A 14,611-nucleotide genomic window follows, 5' to 3' on the forward strand; every position below is an offset into this window, starting at 1 on the left:
CGGTGCTGCCTGCCCGCGCCGTGCAGCCAGAGGGGCTGGGGCTGGGGCTGGGGCTGGGGCTGGGGCTGGGGCTGGGGCTGGGGCTCGAGCTCGAGCTCGAGCTCGAGCTCCTGCGGTTAGGATGCGAGGAGAAGCCTAACAGCAAGTATAGCTTGTGAGAGCTCCAGAGGCTGGAGCAATGATGTTAAATTACAGCCAGGAGGCTTATGTTGTTAGGGCCCAGTGCCTTGTGTTTTGGTTATATCCAGGAGGCTGGGGTTTGCTTTAGTGTTTGTATTACACCGGTGGTTTGGGTGAGGCTATTAGGGGTTGGAGGAGGCCTCATAGGGGGCTCACGGTAAAGTGGGGACCCCGGCACCAGTGAAGGCATGTTATCCTCAAAGGGACCCACAGTGGTGTGGGAGCCCCAGCACCAGTGAGGGCACAGTATCCTTAAAGGGGCCTCACAGCGGAGGGTGAGGACCCCGGCGCCCAGGAGGGCACAGCATACGGGGTGTATAGACCCCAGCCCTAGAGAGGGGCACTTCTTGAGAAGCCCTAGCGTGGGCGTGACGGGCCCCAGAGAGGGGGCACGATTGAGAAGAAGCCCAAGTTGGGCACAACGAGCCCCAGGAGGAGGGCAGCCTTTTAAGACGCCTGAGAGGGGCAATATGCGAGACGCCCGAGAGGGGCAATATGTGAGAAGCCCAGGACGGGCATGATGAGCCCGGTAACAGGCTAGCACTACAGAAAACCCAGGACAGGGGCAGGGTGCTGCGGTGGATCCAGACAAAAGGGGTTAGCAGTACAGCGCCCCAGGAGAAGGGCGGTGCTGCGGTGGTCCCCAGGAAAAGGGGATAGCAGCACAGTGCACCTGGCAAACGAGAGGTTAGCAGTGCGGTGGGCCTAAAAGACTGGTGGTTCAAGAGGACGTCCCAAAGTGGACTAGATTATTTTAGAGAAGGCCCAGAGTAGGCCTCAAGAGTCCCAAGAGAGGGGCGGTGTTACTAAGAGTCCCAGTGAGGGGCACTGTAGTAGAGAGAGCCCAGAGTGGGCACAGTGAGAGCCCAGGAAGGGGCACTAGCATAGAAACATATGGAGAAGGCCCTAGAGTGGGCTAGATTACAGAGGAGGACCCGAGAAAGTGGGTGTGTATTTTGACCGGACAACGTCTGTCCCATCTGCGAGGCTTGGGGCGTGGTATTAGGGGCTGGTAGGAGCCACGCGTAGCCCATAAGGCTGGGGTGCCCGAGTAGCACCCATCATACGGGGAAACCACAAGAGTCTGGGAAAACCGTGGGGACAGAGGTCCCGAGTAGCCGTGCCCAAGGAGGAGTAAGGTAGCCTCCCTATTATATTTACCAGCAAGACGTGGCGGGCGAGGACAAGAGGGTACCTTGGGCCAGACTTGGCATAGTGAGGGACCTCAGGGAGCTCACGGCCCTCCCGCAGGCACCACCGTGACACTGGTGAACAGACATTCCCCCAGATCCTGGTGAGCACCCCTTATAAACTTATAGGTGGCCACCAGGTCCCCCCTGAGCCTACGCATCTCCAGGCTGAAGAGTCCCATGGCTCTCAGCATCTCATCATATGGTCTGTTTTCCTGACCCCTGATCATGCATGTAGCTCTCCTCTGCACCCTCTCAAGCTTATTTACATCCTTTTTGAATTGTGGAGCCCAAAACTGGATGCAGTACTCCTGTTGCAACCTCACCAAGGCCGAGTACAATGGGAGAATGACGCCCTGGGATTTGCTTGAGAAGCATCTATGGATGCAAGCCAGTGTTTTCCTTGCTTTACTAGCCACAGCATCATATTGAATGCTCATGTTCGTCTTGTGGTCAATCATGATTCCCAAGTCCCTTTCTCCCATAGTGCTAAGCATTATAGCACTGCCGAGTCAATACGATTGCTACAAGTTTTTCCTTCCAAGGTGGAGATCCTTGCATTTTCCAGTGTTGAACACCATCAGGTTATCATCCACTCATTTCCTGAGCCTGTCAAGGTCAGCCTGGATCACCCTCCTGTCCTCAGGTGTGGATGCTTTACCCCACAGTTTGGTGTCATCGGCAAACTTGGCCAGTCCACTTCTGACACAATTGTCTACATCATTAATGAAAATGTTAAATAGTATAGGCCCTAGGACAGAGCCTTGAGGGACCCCACTGGTCACAGGGTACCATAACAATTGACTTCTGTCAACCATGACACTCTGGGTCCTACCGCGGAGCCAATTCTCCAGCCAGCAGATCATGGTGGGGCCAAGGTTGTAGCTAGCCAGTTTTGCCAAGAGGAGATCATGGGATACCAGATCAAAGGCTTTTTTCAAGTCAAGATATAGGACATCAATCTCTTCTCCCTTGTCCAGGTGATAGGTCACCTGGTCATAAAAGGAAATGAGATTGGTCAAGCAAGACCTACCCGCAGCAAACCCATGTTGGCTATCCCTCAGGATGTTGCCACCAGCCAGTCTGTTAAGAATGGCCTCTTTGATAATCTTTTCTAGGATCTTCCCTGGGATAGAGGTCAGGCTGATGGACCTATAGTCTACTGGATCCACTTTCCTCCCCTTCTTGAATATAGGCACCAAATTGGCCTTCTTCCACTTTTTGGTCACTTCACCAGAGCACCAGGAGTTCTCAAAGATCCATGCCAGGGGCTAAGCTATGATGCTTGCCAGTTCCTTGAGTACCCTGGGCTGTAAACCATCAGAGCCAGCTGACTTGAAGGTGTCCAGACTCTCAAGGTGCTCCTTCACAAGGTCAGTTTTGATGGAGGGTGTAGCAGGGCACTAAGGTGCCTGCTACTGAGAGAGCCGGGAAGACTCCTCAGGTTGTTGAGGCAACTAGAGGGAGCTAATGATCCGCACCTGCCTAGCCAGCTAACAAGAAGGGGCAGGGCCTGGCTTCTATATAAACCACAGGCAGGAGGCTGGGTGGCAGTTTCCTACCAGCAGCCAAGGAGGAGGTAGCTCTCAGCCATGTTACAGAGAAGAAGCCTGATGCAGGAACAATGTTTTACTCTGCTGCAAGATGAAGAAACCCCGGTAGGCTTGAGCATGATTATAGCCGGGCGGCTTCTGTTTGTATTATAGCCCAGGGGCTTGTGTTTGTGTTGCTGTTTGTTTAACTGGTGGTTTGGGTGGGGGTATTATGGGTTGGAGAAGGCCTCATTGGGGACTCACAGTAGAGTGGGGACCCCAGCGCCAGTGAGGGCGCAGTATTCGGGGTGCATAGACCCCAGCCCAGAGAGGGGCAGTTGAGAAGCCCCGAGAAGGGGGTGTTGCTGAGAAGATGCAGTGTGGGCGTGGTGAGCCCGGAGAGGAGGGCAGCATTACTGAGAAGGCCCAAGAGAGGAGGGCGGCATTACCGAGAAGGCCCTGGGATAGGGCACGGAGGGACAGACAGGACTGTGGAGAGCCCGAGTGCCAGAAAGGGCATGGAGACGGAGAGAGACAGAACAATGTCTGTTACATCTGCGAGCTTGGGGCGTGGTATGGGGGTGGCTGGAGCCACGCATAGCCCATAAGGCTAGAGTGCAGAGGAACTGGAGATAACCGGATAACCATGGAATAGAGGACAAAAGGCAGCCTCCCTATAATTTATATATATGTATATTAGAAGATCAAAGTCGTGGCGGGCAAAAATTAGAGGGTGCCAATCAGCTACGTGACACAGTAAAGGAGGCGGCAGGGGAGAGCATGGCGACCCTGACCGCCCTCTGGTTACAGAGGGTAAGGAATTTCCCTCACCCAGGCCTCCTTGTCCCATATTGGGCAGGGGCATCCCATGGGACTGGTGAAAAACTGATGCAGAGTACCCATTTAGCAAGTTTGCTTTTTTTCTGGGCATCAGTTGTCAGTTGTCCCATCTGGTTTAGCAGGGGTCCAATGTTGCCCTTGCTTTTCCTCCAGCTCCACACATCTAAAAAAGGACTTTTTATTGTCCTTGATATTTCTAGCTAGTTGGATTTCCATCGCAGCCTTGGCTTTCCTGGTTCACTCCCTGCAGGTCTGGACCAGTGCAGAGTATTCATTCTTGGTGGTGGATCCAGTCCTCCATCCTTTGTAGGTCTTCCTTTTAAGATGAAGGAGGTCTGCTAGATCCCTGGAGAGCCAAGGAGGCTCCTGTGCCCTTTTGCTGCCTTTCCTCCAAGATGGGATAGACTTTGCTTGTGCATCCAGGATTGCTCCCTTGAGGAGCAACCACTCATCCTGAACTCCCCTCCCCTTTGAGTTGTGGCCCTTTAGGGCCTCACTGACAAGCCTCCTGAGCTTGTTGAAGTCAGCTTTCCTGAAGTCAAAGTCTTCTGTATTGCTGACTGACTTGCCAGCTTTGCGGTGAATGGTGAAGGTGATCAGCTCATGGTCACTATCACCCAGCTTCCCTTTGATCATTAGGTCAGTGATTAGGTCATCCTCGGTTGCCAGTACTAGGTCAAGCAGCACTTTACCTCTCATTGGCCCATAGACTTCCTGTATCAGATAAAGCTCATCCACGCACGAGACAAAGCTTTGTGACTGCTCAGATTTGGCTGAGCACCCTTCCCACGAGATGACTGGGTAGTTGAAGTCTTCCATGACAACCATGGACTGGGAGCATGCGGCCTCAGCCAATTCCCTGATGAACTCCTGGTCAAGCTCTTGATCCTGGGTAGGGGGTCTGTAATAGACTCCCACTGTTGTGTCCCCTGTCCTGTGTTCCCCACAGATTTTAACCCAGAGGGTCTCCAGCCATCCACCCTGGGCGCCGATGTCGGTTTGCAGGGATGCGTAGCTTTCTTTCACATAGAGAGGTACACCCCCTCCCCTTTTGTCCACTCAATCTCTCCTGTACAGGGTATAGCCATCTATACCCCTGGCCCAGTCATGGGTGGAATCCCACCAAGTCTCTGTTATCCCAATGACATCATAATTATTTGTATTAAGCAGGAGGACAAGTTCCTCCTGTTTATCCCCCAAGCTCTTGGCATTTGTGTATAGGCATGCAAGGGTCCCTTTGGGGGCCTTTGCCTTGCCTACAGTTTGTTCCAGGGCTGGGGCAGGGGTGGGCTCCCTTAAGTGCCTCAGCCTGCTGGCTTTGCAAGGGTTGCTCGGTGGGCCAGCAGTGGCGGTAGTCCCCCCACCCCATCCCCAGCAGGCTTAGTTTAAAGCCCAGTGGAGCAGGTCAGCCAGTCTGACTGAGAAGAGCCTCCTCCCCAGCAGAGAGAGATGGAGGCTTTTCCTTCCCAGCAGCTCACTGCCTCTCTCACCAAAGAGCAGACTGGTCATGGAAGCCGAAGCCTTCTTGATGACACCAGCGCCGCAGTCTTTAGTTCACTGCCTCAATCCTCCTCCTCAGCCCATAGCCTGAGACTGGGAGAATCGATGAGAAAACCACCTGTGCCCCCAACCCCTTGAGCCCCACTCCAAAATCCCTGTAGCACTTCATAACCCAGCTGGGAGCACTCTGAGCTGTCACTGATGCACACATGGATAAGAAGCATAGGGTAGTGGTCAGTGGGCTGGAGGAGCTCGGGGATCTTCTCTGCAATGTCTCAGATTTGGGCTCCCAGGAAGCAGCAGACTTCCTGGGCTAAGGGGTCGTGGTGGCAGACTGCCCCCTCAGTCCCCCTCAGGATGGAGTCTCCCACAACAAACATTTTGCGTTTTGTCCTAAGGAGAACAGGGGCGGTAGTTACAGTACAGCCTGTGTTGCCTGCAGGAGCTGGCAAATTAGCAGGCTCTGCTGGGGCTGCAAGAGGTTGATACCTGTTGCAAAGCTCCAGCGGTGGGGGGACCTTGGGGCCCTTTATCACTTTGGTCCAACCCCTGGGCTGGACAGCATGGGAGGTCCTCAAGTCCTCCCCAGTCCTGGAAAGCAACCGTGGTCTACCCTCCACCTCCTGGGGGTGAAGGGCCTGGCAGTAGGAGTCGATCTCCTGCTCACAGTCCCTGATGGCACGCAGTCTCTGGACTGTGGCTGGAGCTCCTCCAGCTGGTGTGCCAGAGAAGTCAAAAGGGAGCAGACCTCACAAGGGGAGGTGGTCATGCTTCCCGAGCCTGAAAAAGTGACAGACAGTCCCTGCAGCCAAGAGCCAGGGGCACTGTCTGCATACAGCCCGGAACCATGGGCTCCGTCTGGGTGGACAACTCTGAGGAGCCAGAGGGGAAGGCCACAGACCCTGAGGGGACCCTCAGGTTGCAGTGCTTTCCCATCTGTGGCATGCCGCTATTAGGCCGGCTGTGGCTGGGTCTGGCTACCCTAGGGGCCTGACAGGCATGCCTTGGGCCCTCCTGTGCAAACTCCCATGCTAACTCATGTGCCTGGCCCAGGAGCACACCTGTTTGCACTGCCTGTTCATGAGGTTCCAGTCACACGGCTCCCTGGGGGGCTGGGCAAAGTAGGAGCTGGGGCGGGGTGAGGCCCACCTTGGTTCTACTCAGCCACCCTGCAGTTGGGCTATGTCCCTCCCACCACGGGCCCTGCTTACCTCCAGCAGTGCTGGGGGTCAGCAGGGTGCTCTACGGTCACTGGGGGTTCCTGGGGGGGCTCAGGGTACAGGGGCATGATGGGCTTACAGCCATGTGTCTCACGCCGCTCCCAGGGCCAAACTGCAAACCAGGCTTATTTTAGGCCGATTTTGCCACTTCCTCATGGCTCTCACTGTAACCCTGTTGAACAACATAGCATCTGTCTTCCTCCTTCCTCCATCTGAATCTCCTCTTCCAAACTACACACTGATCACCTCCTCCTCCTGTCAGCATAAATCCACTCTCCACATTGCCACCCATCTCTGGTGACGTTCACTTCAACCCTGGCCTTCCCTCTGCCCCAAACCTCCATCTGCCACAGGCACTACAACACCCATCTCCACCCCTCTTATAGTCTCATGCCCAGTCTCTCCTGCTCTTCCCTTGTTGTCTCTGGAATACTCACTCCACCTCTAAAACAATCAAAACTATCTTCATCCTCTTTTTATCTTGCTCCCCCCAAATCTCAGAGAGCTGAACCTCTCCACCCGATGCTGCCTCCGCAGCCACTCTCTGACAGTGGTTTTTCCTCTCACCATCTCCAGAGTGGACTGTAGCAGAGACACTGGGATTCTTTATAATCCCTGCCAATTCCAGCCCTTCCCATCTTCTTCCTCTTTTGAACAGCATCAAATCCAGTTCTAATCTTCTGAGGATGGCAGATCACTTGACTCTGGGAGTCCCTGGCCTGCAGGATTCTAGGTCATTTGGATGCCTATCTGAAGGTCAGCATCCACAGGTGTTTCTGTGGAAGCCTGGAAGAACCAAGTTGTTTTACAGAGAGCTGAATTGACCCTGGATGGAAATGAATCATGTCCAAGCTCCTATGCCAGTTCATGGGGTAAAACAGCTGTGAAGAGCTAATGTAGGGCAGCCTCTGTACAAGAGATACCTAATCTCTTCCCCTTCTGTGCCAAATGGAAAGCCCATACTTTGATGTGCTTTCTCTGTTAAAAATACTATGCATATCACTCATCAAAAATAATACATGAATAAAGTCTAGTCATAAATTTCCCCCTTCAGAAAGAAAGGGGAAAAAAAACCAAAATAACCACATCTGAGAGACTGTAGTTACATTATTTACTGGTAGGTGCAGCACACATCAACCTAATTGAGAAGCTGTGTCAGTAGTAAAGAAACACTTTGAAAAGGGTTCACACTTCCAAAACTTTGGCTGAACTTGGACTGGGTGTAAGAAGACATTCCTGTAACTCTTTTTAATATACTTTTTGTTGGGTGTAGCTTGTAATGGCCATTATTTCAGTGATTTCTATAGATACTATTGAAGTGGATCAGCTGTGCTGGGACACATCCTGGAACAACTGATCCTGCTCCAAACATGATGTGTTTATATCCAAAATGATAGCTCTTCATGGCAGTAGCCTCAACATATATAGCTTGTGGGGCTGATAGTCGCAAGGGAAACTCCAGGAACTCCTGAAGAGACTTCTGCATGCAAAGACCTGCACTGTTTACTCTAGAGAAGAGTCAAGTAAAAAAGTACACAAAGAGCATCTAGAAAATAATGACTGGCACAGGAAGGAAAAATTAAGCACTTTTCTTTGCCCTTTTCTAGATTACAAGAACAAAGATACATTTCCCCAGATTGAAAAACACCAAACTTAAAACTGGGTAAAGGAAATACACTACTCAAACTTTAACCCTGGAGGAAGGAGTGTTAAACTTGGACATAGGCGTCTGGTAGGGGGGAGGCACATGCCTGACAGAGCCATCCCCAATGCTAGCTTCTGCAGGTGCTTTCCAGCCCTGTCTCCACCACCAACACCTCTGGAGGCTTCTGTGGATGCTCGCCAGCCCCATCCCCACTGCCGCCACCGCTGCCAGCTTCTGTGGGTGCCAGTGGTGTACCAACAGGGAGAGGTGGGGGGGCATGCCCCCAGATGTTGGCCAGGGGAGGGGCACTTACCAGTCCCTCTAGGGGGTACTCGGTCCCCAATCGGCACTTCTGGTTTCACCGCTGGCACTTCTGGTTTTGCTGCCAGCACTTCTGGGCTAAGCACCTAGCTATCAGTTGTTACCAAATTTGCCCATCACTTTGAGGTGTGCTCATTTCTTAGGGATACATTTCTGGGGTCTCTGTAATTCTGTCAATGTGCTGCTTGTATTATTTGTGTATCTATACAGAGCTGTATCTCTCCCTTCTGCATGTCCTCACCCCCAGTGGAGCTATCTTGCAGGACTCAGTTTCAATGGGGCTGGGTTCCTCCAACCACTGAACCAGTCAAACAGATATGCACATGCACACACAAATTAACATGACACACCTGAGCCAGGCCAGATTATTTAGCATTGACAGGCTAACACCCTCATATTCCTTGAACTCAATTCATCAGAGCAAGAATAAAATGCAGTCAGACACAAACGTATGGGTTAACAGAGCCCAGCTGAGCCAGGCTGGGTTATTCAGCATTGACAGGCTGATACCCTCATGTACCTTGAACTTAGTTCATCCCTTATTTCAGCAGAACAATAATAAATGCAGTTATATACACATACACACATGCTAACAGAGTACGTCTGAGCAGGCTGGGTCCAGTCAGCACTTTCAGCTGATACCCTCATGCACCTCAAAACCTGGCACGTCCCAATCTCTTGTCACAATGGTCCTGGTCGTAAATCCATTGATGAGCAAACCCCACTAGTTTTGGGCATTACAGGGATCTTTGGCTTAGGTAAAAGAAGCATTGCTCCAGAGTAAATGGGGAGGTCAAGGGGAAGGAAGAGTAAGCAAGGTTCAGAGAAAGGGTATAGCAACCAGCTTGACCATAAAAGTTATTTATTGCCAGGTGTATGAACTTATGATGATACAGTAGTAATAGACATACAAGAGAGACAAATAAAACAGTTACAATATTACATTGTTTCAATTAGGTATTTAGGGAAGCCTAGCTCAAATTTGATTAGCAAAAGTCAGGCTTAGAAAGCTGTGCCTGGAATAAGTGAATAAAAGTCAGGTTCCTGGAGTCAGAAACAGAGAGAGAGTTGGGGTCTCACCACTCAGTGAAACTTGAACCAGTTGAAGTTCCCAGGTGTTTGGTGAAGCTTGCAAGCAGGTAGAGTCCTCAGCACAATTGATGAAGGGATCCCAGGCAGAAAAGGAATGGAACTGGTGCAGCTTTTGGATCCAAGCACCAGGACAGAAACTTGAGCTTAGGTAGGGGGTTTTGTAGAGAACTAACTATGGCTCAAGGGAGAACACTAGTTTTGTTTACAGGTAAACAATTGCCCATGTGCTGGATAAAGGAACTGATCACTCCTTGCTGTGGGTGGCATTACTATGAGGGAGTTCATGATACAGATAGGCAGATTCAGTGTTTTGGGTACCAATAAAGGAGTCATTACTAGAATTGGTCTGATAAATGCTGAGCTGGGTGTGTGTAGATGTGGGTTGATTCTCATTTGGAGCAGGGAGCCCCCATCATGCAGTGCTCACCTGCTTCTCTGTTCCCAGAATTCAGAGCAGTCCTTGCTTTGGCATCTTTGTTCTCCATCCTGATTGCTAATGAAGGTACATTCCTGGCCTATCTCCCATTTCAATGAGATGTCATCCAGTTCCATCCCTGATGCAAATGAGAGCAGGGGAGTTGCTTCACTCTTACCACCCTTGTCTAGAGGGCTTTATATGTGTCTCCCTCTGCATCTTCATTGTGTTTTGTAAGTCCTTCCTCTAATTAGTTCTTGTTCAGGCAGAGGTGGGGAGGGGGTGAGTCCTTTGTGAGTCAGACTGGCTATGTACTGTGCCAGGGTTCCCCAAGAACACAGAGCTGAGAGGGAACACAGAGGAACTCCCCCAGCCATTGGCCATGGATGAGCAGGGAGTGCAATGCAGGCATTGGCACCCAGGCATCAGAGACCCATGGTACACCAGTGGCTCAGGAGGCACCAGTCACCCATTAACTTGAAGCAGTTTTGCTATTTCAGTTTTTCTTAACTCATTCACACACAATGATTAGAATGTAGAATGTACCAGCTGCTACCCTTTTGAAACATTTCCCTTTTGAAAGGGCTCCAAGCATTTGTGTGTCTATATCCATTTATCACGTGGAATTTATTGCACAAGATAACACTGAAGCCAAGAACTTCAGAACTGATGAGATGTGTACATGAAGAAGGAGGAGACTCTAGAACGACATTCAAAAAAAATTGGAAGATGTAGGAGCACACACCAGGCGTATCTACATGTTCATTAATGTGCTTTTCCTAATGCACTTTAAATTTACTCTCTCTAATGTGAGGTACTAAATAAATATGCATTAGGCTGCCTTACTGTGCAGTAGTGAAAATGTGCACTACTTTAGTGATGCTTAATAACAGTAGCCTATTTTTACTGCACACTAACATAGTATGGTTTTTGACATGCACAGTAAAATAGGCTATTGCACATTAAAGCAAACTTGTAGACACACCCACCAATCACTAGCAGATGTAGTTTAGGAATCAACCTCCCCTTTAGACCAATTATTCATTAAATGCCTGTTAGGAGAGTCTTCTACCTTCTTCTTAAGTTTTTAGTACCAGCCCCTATCAGAGATTGGATACTGGTCTAGATGAAGCAACTTGAATCGTATTAAGGAATCTTATATTCAGGAAATGTTGATCACCACAGTCTGATCACCAAGCCCATTCAAAGTGTTTCAGATCAGGTCTCCCCAAATCAAGACAGTGAATAATGCTGGTTGCTTTTGAAAATCATGCAGCATGAAAATGTGCAAGAAGAAATCAACCCTATGAGGAAGCAATATTAAAAAAAATTGAAAAAAGAGAGAAGATAAGAAAACAAGTACAAACCAAGTATGGTGTATATATCATTATGAACTGCTCTCGCAGTAACTTCAAATCACTCTGCTTCTTCTATACTAGTGCTGGACATAAAATAGCATTTCTGATTTAGTGAAATTCCTATTAATGCCTGAACACTGGTTAGTATTTTCTAAAAGCTTTGACCAATTAGGTCCTCTCAAAGAAACATTTAATTTCTTTTGGGATAATTTCAGTCTTGCTCTCCAAAAGTCATCCGCCTCCTTTAACAGTCCTCCAAATAATACACTTGGGAGGAAGGCTTAGTGAATATTCTCTCTCTATCTGATCTCTTTTAATATGCCAAACACCTTAGTATCTAGAGACCAATGCTACCTGCCAGCTTCCTCCAGCCAAATTTCCAACTCATCAGTTTATACCTTCACCCCAACAATATAAAAAAGCTTAAATGGAAGATTTCAAGGGAACGTTATTTAGATAAGAGATTATTAGGTATACTTTAATGTTAGGCAGGCCCAATGATTTAATGCAGCATAATGAATCACTCATCAAGATACATACCCTTTTCCCACAGGGTGTTGTCCTGTAGAATCTATTTGCTTTTGTAGGGCCTACAGATCATTTGTAACAAATAATTTAAAGCATTGCTATCCAAGCATTCAAAAAATTAGAAGTTGTGTATCATAAGATTGGCTTAAAAATCATGAGATTTTTTTCAATAATAATAAAAATTTGGAGGTTTTGGAGGGGATTGAGGGGTGGACAGGAGGTTGCCTTCTGGCTTCAGTCAGACAGGAAGTTGCCTACTGGCCTTACAGTTCACTTGTTTTGTTCTTTCAAGTTTTTCTATACAACCAGAAAAGCTAGAAATGTACATTTCTTTTTAAATGAAGACGGAGCTTTCCTTTCAATCTCTTGACTGACTCCAATGTCTGGTGCTTTAAGAAAAAACAAATATTGCAAGAATTAGAAACACTGTATTTATTTGACTTGCCTTCTATTTGCAGAATGCCAGGGAACAAATATTGACTCTCTCAAATTAATTTGTTGCTCAGTATCATGCATCAGATCATTCCTGGCACCAATGCTCAATCTATAGCTATATTATCAGTTACCTATATTTGATATCAGTTAGCTATGTGATTTTCCGAAAAGCCCTTAATTATCACCCTATCCCCCAGACTGGACCTGGACCATAGTACTCCTCATGGACCAGGTTTAGATGCAGTGGCAAGGTAAACAGCAGGGTGAGAGGTGGTGGGGGGGGTTAATGGAACTACTTCTCACCCTTCCACCCCTGACGCGTGTACTCAGAGATACTCTGTGACTTAGATTTCAGAGGCAAACCCTGCCTCTCAAATTCCTGCCAGTGTTGACAGATGTACGATAATTGTCATCTCTGTATGATAATTTCAACCCTTGTATGATGTATGATCAAGTGTTCAAAATTGTACAATAACTTTTGAGGTAGCTAATTGATACAGCATATGCAAAACCAAAGTCACTCTCAGGGAGTCTTAACTGACTTTTGAGTTTGCTGTCGGCACTTTCTTATGAGTGCTTACCTTGAAATAAAGAAACACCTCAACTTTGATGACCCAGTTTTCAATCACTGGCAACTTACAGAGAACAATGTGAAGTAAATAGGAAGAAGACTTATTTGCATAGTTTTCAGTGTATGATAATTTTTCAGCAAATACAATAATTTTGAGCTTCCAATACAATAATTTCATATTTAAGACCTAGCAACGCTGATTCCTGGCCTTTCTGACAGCCCTGTGCACCACATGTCATGGCTCCACAGGCCAGATGTGGCCCACAAATCTGAAAGTCTGACATTCCCGCTTTAGCTCTAATGGCTTTGTTTCTATGCAGCCCATTGACTTGGGCAGTGACTTCTACCGAAGTCCCTCCCTTCATTTAGACTGAAAGGCTTTTTAGAATACCCAGCCTTAACCAGAAATTAGCCCAATGGCTGTCATTGACATCTGCCAGCACAGCATATTTTCAAGCTAGTTCCAGGACTGACAAATATTTTTGTCACACCCTTCTCTTCTCCTAAAGTCTGCATCTCTGAAATGGAGTTGGAGAAGATGTTAAAATGGAACAGGTATGTTCTGGTCCAGAAAACAGCTACTAAAGCCATATCTACAGTATATACGAAGGGTAGTGACTTGAAGGAGATTGCTTCTAGCAACGAAACATGGTGCTTGAGAATCTGAAATACAGAATGTCATTCATACTATGCTTGGCAAATTCTCACCATACTAATGGACATTTTGATATATCAGTTGTTCTGGGTAAAGAAGATAGCAATTTACTACACCTATCTGATCATCTGTGATAGCCACTAACTTTTATCTGAGCCACTATTTATTAAATGTTCATCTCTGTTGCCAATATCATTCTTCAGGGTTTTCATGTTGTTCTATTAACCATGATGATAATTAAAGCTCTAGCTGTGGAACAGGAGAAAGCTCTGTACTTTCAGTATGACAGTTTCTGATAATGAGGCATTTATTAATGCTCATTTATTTTTAAAGGAAACAAACCAAATGGAAGCCCTTATCTCTCTCTCAGTATTTAAGTTATGAGTAACACAGGAAGTTATTAGCCCATGAGACAGCAAATACACTCTGCTCAGCACCTGGAGGTGTAGGAGGTGTAGTGATAAAACCATGATAAATCTAATCACTCCCTTGCACCCAGGGCTTTCTGCAACTTTTGAAATGATGTAGAGATATAAAGGTGCTTTGTCTTTTTTATGAGAAATGCAGCTGTGATTTAGCAGTTTAATCACTTTACCCACAAAGACATGGAAAACAATGTGCATCATTGGGAGATGTCTTGGTTTCCCATCAGTGTGGAACAATATTAAAATCTGGACACACAGGTGCAAGAAACACAGATCAAAATTAAATTATTTTCTACATCAATGACTTCATGCAGGACCTGATTTCTTACATGACTGATATGGCAATGGTGTTCCTAGACACAAGCTTGTAGCCAGAAGGCCATGATAGACATTACACTTTACAACATGATAATGTGTTACAAACAATAACATGATACAAGTGCATGGGGTTAAATCTCATTTAGGGGCCCAATCATGTGATAACTAAAGCTTGATGGACATAGTTTAGCTGAACCAGATGTAGTTGAATCAGGTTCTGTGACTGGTTTTGCAATGTCTATCATGCAAATGTGATTTAGGGTCTGTCATCATTAAAAGCTATGTAGGTTGTCCACCAGGTGTAGCACCAGAGCCTGTAATTTCTTATCTCCATGCTTCCTTGTTGTGGTGGGTGTACTGCGGGGTGCTATGTGTATGTGGGGGGG

General features: G+C 47.8%; 1 long non-coding RNA gene across 2 annotated transcripts in view; it reads right to left on the reverse strand.

Annotated features, from left to right (window-relative positions):
• Window positions 1–9,273: 9,273 nt before the first annotated feature.
• The window catches only part of LOC106722117, an 18,004-nt gene continuing 12,666 nt past the window's right edge, over window positions 9,274–14,611 (reverse strand). The window contains exons 3-4 of one of the 2 annotated variants that reach the window (XR_001357917.2): window positions 11,834–12,210; window positions 9,274–11,239 (exon numbers count right to left, since the gene is read on the reverse strand). This is a non-coding gene — a long non-coding RNA (uncharacterized LOC106722117). Of the gene's footprint in view, window positions 12,211–14,611 lie in introns of both variants that reach the window. The other variant, XR_001357916.2, reaches the window with a different exon arrangement.

This window comes from Alligator sinensis, unplaced genomic scaffold, assembly GCF_000455745.1.
Source record: "Alligator sinensis unplaced genomic scaffold, ASM45574v1 scaffold368_1, whole genome shotgun sequence".
Taxonomy (NCBI): Eukaryota; Metazoa; Chordata; order Crocodylia; family Alligatoridae; genus Alligator; species Alligator sinensis.